Source organism: Crocuta crocuta, unplaced genomic scaffold, assembly GCF_008692635.1.
Source record: "Crocuta crocuta isolate KB4526 unplaced genomic scaffold, BGI_CrCroc_1.0 scaffold359, whole genome shotgun sequence".
In the NCBI taxonomy this organism is placed as follows: Eukaryota; Metazoa; Chordata; class Mammalia; order Carnivora; family Hyaenidae; genus Crocuta; species Crocuta crocuta.
In genome coordinates this window covers 128,222-142,149 of record NW_027528877.1, presented here as the reverse complement: position 1 = coordinate 142,149, position 13,928 = coordinate 128,222, and positions in this window count along the sequence as shown.

Here is a 13,928-nt window from a genome sequence, read left to right as displayed (position 1 = left end):
GTATCTACTAGTCTTACAGAAACACTTTATCTTAAAATCTCACTTAAACCTTCTTTCAATGAAGTTACTGCCTTAGGGAAAAATAAATCTGTTGTTATCACAGGTCTACAAAGCTTTGCTACTTTGATGTTAAGCCTGCCTTTTTATTTTATAAAATTTGATTTGAAGCAATGTGGTTTATTAATGTAAAAAATGGTTATGCTATCACTGTGTGTTGGGGAGACCTCACAACAGCTTTTTAAAAATCAGCAAGCCTTTTTAAAAAATTTTTTAATGTTTACTTATTTTTGAGAGAGAGAGTGAGCATGTGAGCAGGGGAGAAGCAGAGAGAGAGGGAGTCACAGAATTCACAGCAGGCTCCAGGTTTTCTGAGCTGTCAGCACAGAGCCCAATGTGGGTCTGGAACTCACAAACGTGAGATCACAACCTGAGCCGAAGTCGGGCGCTTAACCGACTGAGCTACCCAGGGGCCCCTAAAAATCAGCACGGTTTTACTGTGATTACTTCAGCTGTTCAGTAAGTGCAACTTCTAATCTTTTCGAAAATATTTGTTCAAGGTTTATGCCCATGTTCCTGTTTGTCTAAGTGTGGAAACAGCAAAACCCTTGTGGCAAGGAAGAAGAGACACTTCTGTGCTTGTAACTTACTATCTGCGGATCTTGTCTCTTGTGTTGGGCGCTGTGTACATTCTCGAACATCTAAAGGTTCTTGTGCTCTTCCTAAGCTGGGAGAAGGGCGGTGGTGTGGAAGTTCCCTGAGCGTTTGGAAATAATGTACTGAGTTTTTAGCAAAGTTTAAAAATTGCTTTAAGCTTTTAGTATCAAGGTGTCAGCAACATTCCACTGTACTCACTCAAGGAGTGAAATTTGGAGGCACGTATTTGCATAGTTTAGTTTTAATACCACCTTTGTATTGGCTTGGACCCTGGGTTCGTCACAGAGAGTCTCTGAGTGTGTTTCCTCACCTATGAAAACAGTCATGGAGAGTGGCTAGAGACGCGACCACACAGGTTTGAGGGCCACTGCTAGCCTATGAGTCTCTGAGTTTAGTGAGTGTGCGGCACCCTCATTCCCTTTAAAGGAAATGTTTCCTGGGTATTTAAAGAGAACCTCTTTGTTTACTTTTCCAATACAGTCCGTATTGGATGAAACAGCACATACAGTTGCCCAAATGTAATATTCTTTTCTGGGAAGAGGTGAAAAGTGAATTTATTTTCGTCTGATTCAAATGTAGGGTATATTTTTCTTTACTTAGTTTTTTTCACAGATAAGTCTTCCACCCCAAACTACCTTTGTATAATTAACACCATAATAAGGTTTGAGAAAGTTACAGATTTGTTTTCTTCTTTCAATTTGCAGGTAATAACTTCTGAAATATTAACATTTTCTGGAAGGTTTGTCCCCCCTTTATTACCATGCAGTTTCTAGGTGATGATTAGTTTTTGTCTGCTCTGTAACATTCTAAAAGTATAATAAGCTGCCATGAAATAGTATAGTAAATATTTCCCCTTCATGAATTCTTTTATTCTGACAGATTTTCCCCCCAGAAAACCCAGATGATGAAATACAGACATATACAATTAATGTCAGTTACAGTTCATAGAAGCACATGCTTTTCTTCCACGGCAATAAACTGAACATTTAGGAACTGAAAGGTTTACCGTCTGTGAGCTATGTGTGAGCTTAGCTGTCTCAGATCAAGCTCCATGTTTTAAATATTGTGCTCTGAGAAAAGCCCACCTCAATCTTTGAATGTCATGGTTGTGTCCACACTCAGATACCATAGTAACACAGAAGCCTTGCTTGTCCGTCTTAAAATTCTAGCAATGGATTTACTCTTCTGTGACATGTGTCTTTAATGAAGATAGTCATTACATTTAGTAGTGTACTGAATTCTACCCCCCCATTAGAAATACTGTACTATATTTAGAATTTTTGGATAATTACGTACATAGAACAATAAAGGTTGCAACCATCATTCTTTTTTTTTTTTTTAATGTTTATTTCTGAGAGAGAGAGAGACAGCGTGAGCAGGGGAGGGTCAGAGAGAGAGGGAGACGCAGACTCTGAAACAGGCTCCAGGCTGTGAGCTAGCTGTCAGCACGGAGCCCGACGCGGAGCTTGAACCACGAACCGTGAGATCATGACCTGAGCCGAAGTCGGCAGCTTAACCCACTGAGCCACCCAGGCGCCCCGCAAATATCATTCTTAAAATGGATTCCTTCTACATTGTGGTTCAGAATTCTATTGGATACTAAACACTTTCCTTTTTATTTTTATTTTTGAGTTTTATTTATTTGAAAGAGACAGAAAGAGAGAGCGCATGCGTGCACACAAGTCAGGGAGGGGCAGAGAGAAGGAAGAGACAGAATCCCAAGCAAGCTACGTGCTGTCAGCACAGAGCCGACTCAGGGATCGAACTCACAAACCACAAGATCATTAACTGAACCAAGATCAAGAGTCTGATGCTTAACAGACCGTGCCGCTCACGTGCTCCCTAAACACTTTCTTATTAAGCATTTATTCCCATTAATTTTGTTGCAAACCAACGAAACTAGATGCTTTGGGTTTTTCTTTGCTTTGTTTTTAAAAATTCCATTAATATTTAGATTTGAACTGATTTTTTATAATGTAAAATTTGTTTTAGTAAAAAGAAGACTGATTTGTTACAAGCATAAGAAAGAAAGAAGTGAGTTTATTGATGAAGCATTCAAGTAGAGCAGTATTTTTTTTTAATTTTTTTAATTTTTTTTTTTTTGTATTTATTTCTAGGGAGAGAGAGAGAGAGAGACAGCGTGAGCAGGGGAGGGTCAGAGAGAGAGGGAGTCACAGACTCTGAAACAGGCTCCAGGCTCTGAGCTGGCAGTCAGCACAGAGCCCGACGCGGGGCTCGAACCCACGAACCGTGAGATCATGACCTAAGCGAAAGTCAGACGCTTAACCGACTAAGCCACCCAGGCGCCCCAAGAGCGGTATTTTGGTTTGTGTTGTACATATTGACCACTATTTAGCTTTGAGAGGAATTTGATAACTTAGGACATGATTCAGAGGATTAAATGGTCTTTCTACATATAACTCATATTTAAGTCACATATTTCTTTAAAATCATTGGATCCCGGTGGAGGTAAGAATCCAAAGGAATACCTTGCTTTCTGATATGTGGAAAATAGGAATATTCTCAAAGACAAAGAATGAAATTTTGTAGAATGACTTCTTATGGTCACTGTAAACACCTGTTTTATGGGGGGACAAATTCCTTTCTATGATTATGATATTGTGATGGATGGAAAGTTGCGGGAAGAAAGTAATTATAGTTTCTTAAAGATTGGGTCAGACTTTTAACGTATCCTGAGTGCTTCTACCATATGGCACAGACGGATTGCAAGCTACACCTGAGTGATTGACTAGTTCTAGCATTTGGTGTTTATGTTGTAATTTTAAAATAGCCATTCATTAGCTTGGTGTTTGTGCGTGTGCGTGCGTGTGTGTGTGCATGTTTGAAGTGGTTAAGAAAAACATTATTTTATTTTTATGATTTCACAGAGTATGGAGAGTACTATATCATAGAAGATTTAAGAGCATAACTCACTGCTAGTTGTTAGTCAGTGACTCCTTATACCTACTTAGTCAACATGAGGAACAGATGGCTTGTGGGAATATCTTATTTTTTTCTACTGCAGTGCTCCAAAATGGAGAATTTATACTTTACTTTTTAAATAATAATTCTTCCAATCCCAAAAACTTCTAGAAGCAATAACAATGGACTCAAAGCTACATGCTAAGGAGTGGTTAATCGCAGCAGAAAGAAATGCTATTTGACAGTCAGCTGTGACTGACATTTGAGATTTTCATCACCTCCCCAACTTAAACCAGATATTTTCAGTTCTGAAATTTTGTACACTTAGAAACAAATTGAGCTTTTTTAAATTCAAAAATTAAAGTTAATGTAATAATTCATTAGTAATGCAAAATATTAATACATACTAATTACATTCAAATTAACATAATAAAATCAGCAATAATTGGCTATGGGCACATGCAAGCCCTTTAAACCTGATAGTTGCTTCTTGCTCTCTTTTACTGTAATTTGGATATGGAAGAAACTAGAATTTCCCACATACTATATAGTGTATCCTTGTATTATATAACATGATTCTTTATCCCAACTTGATGAGATGCAAGTTTGAACTTTTACAATGAAACCATAAAAGTAGTGAAGTGTATTTGCTATTGTAATATACCAGGAAGCACGTATTATTATCTCTTTTTGGGGAATATTTTGATTGGCCATTGGATATTCATCTCATCTGTGTATTATAAAGTCTCTGATCAGCTTTTCATAGCTATTGTTGATCACGACCTCACTCCAACAGTTTGTTAAGGGATTATGTCTATTTATATTTTCTGAATGTTCTGCAAAAAGCACTATTTCAGTTCATACAATATGTTCACTGTGGAGATCAGGGTGATGTAAGCAGGAGGGCGATGACAGTTTATAATATTTTATTCCTCCTGGGAGGGGGGGGTGGGAAAATATAGAAGCATTTCATTAACATGTCTGTGTGTGATTTCAATTAGTCAATACTGTAAACGCAGCTATTTTCCAATATATATGACAGCAGAGTCAACCTCCCTGAAAATACTGTGATGTGACTCTTGCTACTGTGGAGGAAATAGTTTACTTTAATAGCAAATCATGATTCCTACTCTAGGGCTAAATATAGACACTGATTTCTTGGTGCATTCAGCACAATTCCTTGTCCATTCTACCATGTGATTCTCAAGGCCACTCTACACCATCAACAAAGAAAATATCATTTTCACTATCTTACAAATGTGGAAACTGAGGCCCAGAGAGCTGAAGTCACTTTCCCCTGTCATCCAATGAGTTGGCAATGGAACCGGGAAATAGATCTTGGGTTCCCAACTCTAAATTCCATGTTTTTTTTTTTTATCGTGCCATACTTGAGTTATCTCTAGATTCAGGGTCCTGGGCTCTTTGTTAAATTCAGCAATATGTACTGATAACCCATTAAATTTGTATAAAGCTGGCACATACTTTATATGAAAAAATAAGTATAATTAAATAAGATGCATAAAATTAAAAGTTGTTTTACTCATTATCATGGAACCACTAAAGAGTAGTAATTATCTACCAATGTTCATTTTTCATTGCTATTTTTTGTATTAGCACATTCTCAAAACTTCTTTTGAGTTTCTAATACATGAGAAATGCAGGGCATAGGAAGTTTTGTCTCTGCTGAAGGAATTCATGGCATGGTGCAAGAAAAGAAGATAACCCAGTAGTTATAGCACAGATTAGTAGGATGATGGGTTTTAGGCTTCAACAATTGTCAATTTTGACTTGCCCCTAAATTCTGTATTACAGTCAGTATATCAAGCAAACAAGTATAACTTGCTCAAAACATATAAGATATATTTTACAAATACAGCTGGTGGCTTTCTGTATAAGTAAGTCTACTTGTTTTTAGAGGTCAGACATGGCTAATTACCCCTCTGACATTTTTTTCAGGTCTTTCCACCTGAAGAAATGACCTTCTCTAGTTGGTTTTTAAAGGTCCGTTCCCAGGCAGCTGTTGTGTCTAAGCATGGCCTTAGCACTGGCCTTGTCACCAAAATGGGCAGAGCCAAATGTCAGAGCAGGGTTCAAGGCTCGCTCTCCACAGGTCCAAGCAATCAGTTTATTCCTGGCCCTGAAAGAGTCTGGGACGTATTGCAAATCTAGTGGTATGAGTGTCTGTTTCTGGTGTTACAGTCCCTATGGAATTTCTGATAATAGTTGATTCCCAAAGTAAAGGATAAGACCACAATTCTTGAGGGGTTTCTCAGACATTGGAAATTTACTTGTATGACTTCGATGACATGAATTAGAAAAGAAAAGAAAGAAAAAGAAAAGAAAAGAAAAGAAAAGAGGTAACTTAGCCTCTTAGAGGAAACCTGTATTTTTGTCTAGAGAAACCAATAACAACACTATATGATACCATGAAAGAAAAGTGAAGGAGAACAATAATACGGACATAGTATGAATACTAACATACTGAATTAGGTGAATTTTAATGTTATACGTGCCTGGCCTAAAGCCTGCATTGATGACATGAAGATTTTGGTCTTGGAGATGCTCTTAAGCAGATTGGAAAAGCGTTTATAAGATCTGTTATTTTCCTTGGTGTCTTTATTACCGACCCCTAACCTTTGTGTTGTACATGAGTAAAATTTTTAATCAGATGGAAAACTCAAAACTTTCGTAGTCTACACCATGGAAAATCTCACAGAAGTGCTTTACATCTCCAAAGAATCTTACCTTTGTTTTCTGATATGTACTAACATATATGTACACAATATACACATGTGTTTATATATATATATGTATACACACCACCCCTCAATACACATTTATTAGACATTTTATTCCCACCTCCTAGAAGGGGAATCCAAATCTCAGAGGTGTAGCACCTTAGATGTCTGTATTGAGTACTGAGTACTTCTGACTCAAAAGCCAAAGTTTTCATTTGTTTCCTAATTTCAAAAGGCTAATATTACACTTTATACTAGATATAATAATTTCCCTGTGAAAACTTTACTTCACGTGGAGGCTGATATAAATGATATATTTGCTCAGTTATATTGTCCTATATGTTTAATGTGGTTATAGCAGATGGAGGTACCAAAGTGGGATAAATAAGGTGTAAATACCATGAAAACAGCACCCCATGCCTGGCAGGAGGAGGGTTTAGTAAGGACATGTTGATAAGAAGTTTCCATGATTTCCTTCCCAGTAGCTCCTTCAGAATATTCTGACATTGGAAATTAATGATTTTACCAGGAACAAAAATTAAATCAAAATAGTATTTTGCAGCAGCTCTACCTTTTATTTTTAAATTTTGTGAGTGAAAGAACATTTTGAGTATCATTCCCTTTTGTGTGTGTGTGTGTGGCAACAGGGTACTTTTTTATTCTAAAGTGAAAAATCATAGATACATAGACTTGTATAGCTACAAGTCTTTTACATACCAACTTTCTTTTGAGGAAGGCTGTTATTAAGACCGTAAAATTTTTTAGTGCCCTATGATTTTTATCTCCAGAAAGTATTTATTGGCACACCCACAGTACTCAGAATCCCAAACTAGGCAAGGTAACAAGAATGAAAGAAGAAAAAAGCTGAGTTCACAACCAACTGGAGAAATTAGAGAAAACCACCTAAGTTATGTGTACTTCATGACTATGCACATGTGCGGTAAACTCCTAAACATTCCCATGCAGCAGGATCCAGGCTTTTGCACTCAGCTTGGCTATGCTGTGGATTCTCTGAGCAAAGAATGGGTTATCTTCTTTTTTCCTCAGCCCTGCAGAATCGAGGACGCAGACGTAGGTACTGTAGCAAGTTTCCTTCTAACCTAGCAGAAAGACTCTCTACAAATGGTTATGTGGCTTCATGATCCTGTTTATAATCATGGAGGTTGAAATTTCTTGCCATATTGATGTACATATTCCTAAGTGGTAAGAACCTGAAAATATCGATGTCTTCAATAACCCACCAGAAGTGTCCACTGTGAGCTTTTTGAAACACGCAAGAAATATATTTTTCATTGTGATATGGATATGTTTTTGTGACCACCTAAGTATATTTTGTATTACAAAATACATACACGCGCACACACACACACACACACACACACACTCGTAACACAAAAGTTTCACAAAAGTACTTATACATACTATGTACACTGGACTCCAACATTTTCTTTACTTGCTTATTTTATTTTAATTTATGTTTCTATCCTGTTGGAGATTATTTTTTTAATTAAAAAATATTTATTTTTGTGTGTGAGAGAGAGAGAGAGCATGAGCAAGGGAGGGGCAGAGAGAGAGGGAGAGAGAGAGTATCCCAGGCAGGTCCACACTGTCAATACAGAGCCCAAGGGGGGCCTCAAACTTGCTGTGAGATCACATCCTGCACTGAAATCAAGAGTCAGCTGCCTAACTGACTGAGCCACCCAGGTGCCCATGGAAATTATTTTAAAGATACTAGTTGCCACCAATTGAATTTATTTCATGACCCATTCATACATTCAGATTTATTGACAGAATAACTTTATGGTAAAGAAGTTGCAGAATTGGAAAAAGAGACTACAGCAGAAATAATCTTCAAGTGGAATCAAGAAAACAAGAAAATTGATATGAAACCCAAGAACAGAGTTATTAATATAAAAATTGTTCAGTTAAGTGTGGTCAGATCTAATTTAGAGCTTGAATCATGTTTTCCCTGCCCCACATCTCCAATGTCTAGCATGATGTTTACTAGGAGTTTATATGTATTGAATTTAATTAAAATAACTAGTGTGGCTGTAGAAATGGTTAAAAGTTGAAGGTTAGAAACCATAATGGAGAAAGGATCTGAACAACTTGGCTGCTTCTTACTTTTGACTTTATAAGAGAAACAGAGTGCCAAGGTTGCGCGAATTTTGTGAACTTAGGTTCGAGATTAAAGGTAAGATTTTGAAAGAAATCATAAGCTTATCAGGAGATGTTTTTAGGAATAAGCACATAGATGTGTCTAGTTTTGACAGAGTTTTAGATTCTTCAGGAGAATGGACATTATGGATCACCCAGTTTGGACCCAGGGTCCAAACTCCTTCCCAGTGAAAGATTTCTTTTGTAGTATCCTTATACTTTAGCATACTTTTTAAAGTATATATCTTTTCATAAAACATTTAAAGGGAGAAAGTGCTTGAAGAGGCTGTTGATCTGTTGTTTATTATCTTGAATTACTGTAAGCTTCTTTCTTCTCTCTAACTGAAATCTGCCTACTCGTTATATCCACTCCTTCTCCTTGGTCTGCCTTCTACCATAGTATAAAAAGTTCATTGCTTCATTTGTACAGTCTTGATCACCTCTTGGCCATACATCTTCAGTATTTTTCAATGTTCCTGAAACTCAAGGTCAAAAATGTTAAAAAGAAACTGAGATTGAGGAGGGGAATGAAGCATTGAAGACTCACAGAACTAATATCTAGTTCTTCAAATTGATATGGGCAGTATTTCATGGTCAGCAGATAAGGACCTCTAGTGGTTTTAAACCCATGTGTATTGTTGACTTCATAAACCATTATCAACAAGTAATATTTATTATGAACCTTATGGGAAGATGGTATTGTGTTCACTGAAGGCAAAACATATTTCTATGATTTCTTTCCATGTGGGAACCTCTTCTTGCCAAATGAATAGAAAGCTCTTAAATACATTTGCATTAATATCATCATTTGTCTAAAAGTTTAATAAAAAAGCTGAGCTCCTCTTTTAAAAAAGATGATCTCATGTTTGAAGAAAAATATTTATTTCCCCATCAGAGTAACACAGTTTACTTAATTGTATGTTTTCCCTTAAATACTAGTCTGCAATATGGAATCATCTCTGACCCAAAATATTCACCTTAAAATTTTCTACACTATAATCCTCAGTAATAAAGCATTAGGCAGAAGTAGCAAAATGCAATTTTAGAATATAATATTGGAAAATTCCCAATAATTTTTAGGTGAAGGAAACTGGAGGTGTTTATTCTAACTCTCAGAGCTACACAATTTAATGACAGGCTGATGTATTTTTAAGCTATACAATATTTTTATTTAGAATTTCAATATCATCTGAAACAGGTGAAGTTCTGAAAGTTGCACAATCTACGAAACCCAAGTGATTTTCAAATAACATTTGAAAGGCTAATGATGAGTAACAAATTTACTAAGATCACTAATCCTCATTATAATGCAATTATAAAAATATATAAAATCAGCAATATTTTATATATTGAAAAACAAAGATATTGAGTTTGAGTTTCTCAATCTCTTACCTCTCTAAATCTTTTGCAATAGTTTCTAATCAATAGTAAAGTACATAAATTATATATATATATTTATACATTTATATGTATAGAAATTATATATGCATTTATATATATGTAAGGCTATACATTTATAGATATGTAAATATGTATATTTACATGTGTTGAACATATAATTGTTTTTTGGCCCTGTAGCCCTTAGAACCCCTAACCATAGCAATCCCAAACAGGCATACTGCTAAGAGCAAGGAGAAATGAGGAGCACTGCATTGTGACAGAGGTGGTAGAAAATGAGTTTTTCCTTTAGAAAGATTTAAAAGTATGATGAGGAACCCAGACAGTATGCACAAGAAAATGACTGGAGGCTATGGAAGAAAGTAGAAACAATGTACATACATTCAAAAAATGCATACATGATGGACAACAAATAAATGTTTAAAAAAAGGAAAAATATCCTTGAAAGAATTTTAGAGGGCCTACGTTTTTAGCAAAATAAAAGGCAGGAAGATTATGTGTCTGTGTGTGCCTCTGTATGTGTGTGTGTGTGTGTGTGTGTACGTGTGTGTGTGATGTTACAGTATTAGCAAGAAGGAGAAAATATTCAGAAGTAGTAGTGTCTTGGGCACACATAGAGAATTGAAGAATGGTAGCTGGGCAGCTGCAGAAGGACTTGACAGAGGGAGTATGTTGAATCGTATGCAATTGTTGTTATTTAACCCTCTTTATCTACAAACACAGCCATTTCAAATAGTTTATTGTAAGTTATCTTATCTGAATTATAAGAACTACTTGTATTAGGAAAGCAGACTCTTGGTTCCCAAGGCAAAACTACTGAAGAGTAATGTCTACTGGTTAATCACAGGAATTTACAACCAAATTAGGCTCTTTAGGTGACTTTTTTATGTACCCTCCAGTTGAATAGTCATCATTTGTCCACCATTCGTGGCTGAGGAACAGTCCTGTACTTTCCTTTGTACTTGATCCCATAGGCTTGACCACAGGGCTAGCTGGGCGAGAGCAGATTCCTAACTGCAGGTAGTCTAACCATGAGCTGGCTAGTAGCTATGATTTATCCTTGAATAAATCATAAGTAGTAAGCTTTGCCCAGACATGTAAAATGGCAATCAAAAGGACCAATTATTTTCTTTTTTTCAGCAATTTTAACTGAAATACAGGGAAATCATCAATTGGTGGTAGGAATGTACATAAACATACTGGAGAGATATACAGCTCATACTTTCAGAGAGTGTTAAAGTAAGGATCAAGAGTCTATGTCTGAGAAACACGTGCACATTTTTGGAATTACCAGACCTGTCATCCAACTAGAGTTACATTTGGAGCCTGAGGACACTTGTTTCCCTAAACATGGCAATATGGTGGACCTTCTTGCAATTTCATTGTATGTCCTTAAATTTCTGATAATGAAGTGACTGTAATGGGCATTGTTCACTTCAATCAAAAGAGCAATCGTACGTCGGTGTCTAGACTCGGGTGGTAAAGAAAAGGGAGGTGCTTTAATTTTAGAATTAGAAGGAAGAGAAGACAAGAACTGGTTACTTAAGTGTATAATTAGCACTAAGTAACTGAGTTACATCTGAAGTTGGATTAAATCCTCCCCACTACCAATCTAAAACCTCAAGGATAATGTCTTGTTGTATGCTTGTTAAACTAAAATTAGTCTACACAGCCCCAAGCTTCCTTAACTTGGGAGCAAAATCTCCAGTAAATGAGGTCACAATTTTGAGTGGCATTCTTAGCCCATTGCCTTAAATGGTCAGATTCATTGTAATTTGGATTCCAGTTTTCCTTGGTAGCAAGTGAAAATGTTGAAGCACTAAGTACTTTACACAGTAGTAAACAGTGTCCTATTTTAGAGGACACACTGAGAACATATTGATGATTTGGGCTGGAAAAAAAAACGATATTGAGGGAATCCTACAGTGGGTAATATCAGAAGCATGTATACACAATATTTCTTGAGAGCTCAAAAGTTTTACTTATTTTATTTCATGGCCTTTAAAGGCCATAATTTTCTGACATGGCACCTTCAGTTAATTTTCAGGAGTTAGTCTAGAATTCTACCACGTATGATAGTGTCTGGGCTTTCCTTGACCCAAACTTCTAATACCTCTATAAGAAACCTTAGCTGCTCCACTTTTTTAATGGTACTGTTCTGTTGCTTGTGAATTTCAAAAGCTTCAGAGGGGTAAAAATCTATAACCACTTAAAAATCTTGCAGAAATAAGGCTCTTCCCTATATGTCCACTTTACCACCATAGTCTAAACTGTATCTTTTGACAACTAGAAATGGTCGCTGCTTCCATTTCAGTTTACCACAAAACATTTTTTTTCCCCATAAAGCAGCCAGAGTGAATTTTTTAAACTATAAATCTGATTTTGTCACACACACACACCCCTCATACAAATCTACTTAAATCCACTGTTCACAGCTTTAAGAATGAAATACAAATCTCTCTTTGTGAACCATCTTTATCTTCATCTTATGCAACTCACCCACACTCACCGAGCTCTAGCTTTTTCTCAGCTCCAGAATTTTGCACGCGTTTGCTCTGTACTTGTCCTAGTATAGACATAACTTGGCTCTCCCTGGGCTGACTGTGGCTTCAGCCCAAAGACCTCCTCAGAAAGGTCTTCTCTGACAAATCCATAGAAAGTGGCTTCCCTTAGCTACTCTCTTTCTCATCAGATTGTTTTCTTCCTAAAGTTTAACAAACTTTGTTCTCCTTCCTCAGGCCCCACAGCCAAATGTATCCTTTTGGTGTGTGCATTGATCTCTCTTCCAATTATATGGTGCTAGGTAGCAAGTATGCTTTTACTCAGTGGCTATTATTTGAGTTACAGCAACTGTCTGCAGAAAACTTTGCTTCCCTTGTTTTCTTCAGGGGGTGGGGGGAGTGGCATGCCTGGTAGAGTTCCTGTACAAATGGACCCTACAACATGATTCTGAGGAAGTTAAAAATCATGGGTTGCCTGGGTGGCTCAGTAGGTTAAGCGTCCGACTTCAGCTCAGGTCATGATCTCATGGTTCATGGGTTCAAGCCCTGCATCGGGCTTTGGGCTGACAGCTAGCTCAGAGACTGAGCCTGTTTCCAATTCTGTGTCTCCCTCTCTCTCTGACCCTCCCCTGCTCATGCTGTCTTGCTCTCTCTCAGAAATAAATAAAAAACATTAAAAATTTAAAAAAATCATTAAGGGCTGGATTTAGAAATATAAACCTACACGAGAAAGTCAGAGAATGTCAAATGTGCATTCTAATAGTCAATTGTATTCTTTAATTTGATATTCCCAAGTAAAAATCTATCTGGAGAAAATACAACAGACAAAATAAGATGTCTGTGTAAAAGATATATAAATATAGGGTTTGGTGTATGGGGTGGGGGACGCTTAAAGATCTAACCATATAGATCAGTTTATTAAATTATGAGACATCTACACAAAGAAATAAAATGCAATTCTTTAAATGTAGGGTGTGTGTATATATATATATATATATACATATATATAATGTATGTGTGTGTATATATTTTCATACCAACATGCAAAATATCTTTGCAAAATGTTGTTGAGGGGAAACGTGGGTAACAAAATAGCACGTACAGAAGGGAACTGTTTATTTAAATTACTTGCTTGCTGTATATTGATAAGGACATTTTCATATTGAACTGCATATTAATATAGATATTCAATAGGATTATGTTAGTGGTTGGTTGTGTCCAGATTGCAGAATTTTTACTTTTTTCTCTGTATCTTTCTCTACTGATTATTTTATAACTGGTGTATGCTTTTGTGGTAAACAGAAAAAGTGAAACAGAAATGTAGCAGAAATAATACTGTGACAAACTGTATTGCAAGATGGGGAAATATTTATTGGGGGAAAATAAGTAAGATTCAGGGCCATACGATCATAACTATGGCAACAGGCATAAAGATATAGACCTGAAGGACTGGCATGAAAGTAGTCATTGTGTTGGGATTGTAGAATTAAGAGTAAACATTCATATACTGATTAAAACTTTTACTAATGCTACATCATTTCTATAAATGCCAGTGCTT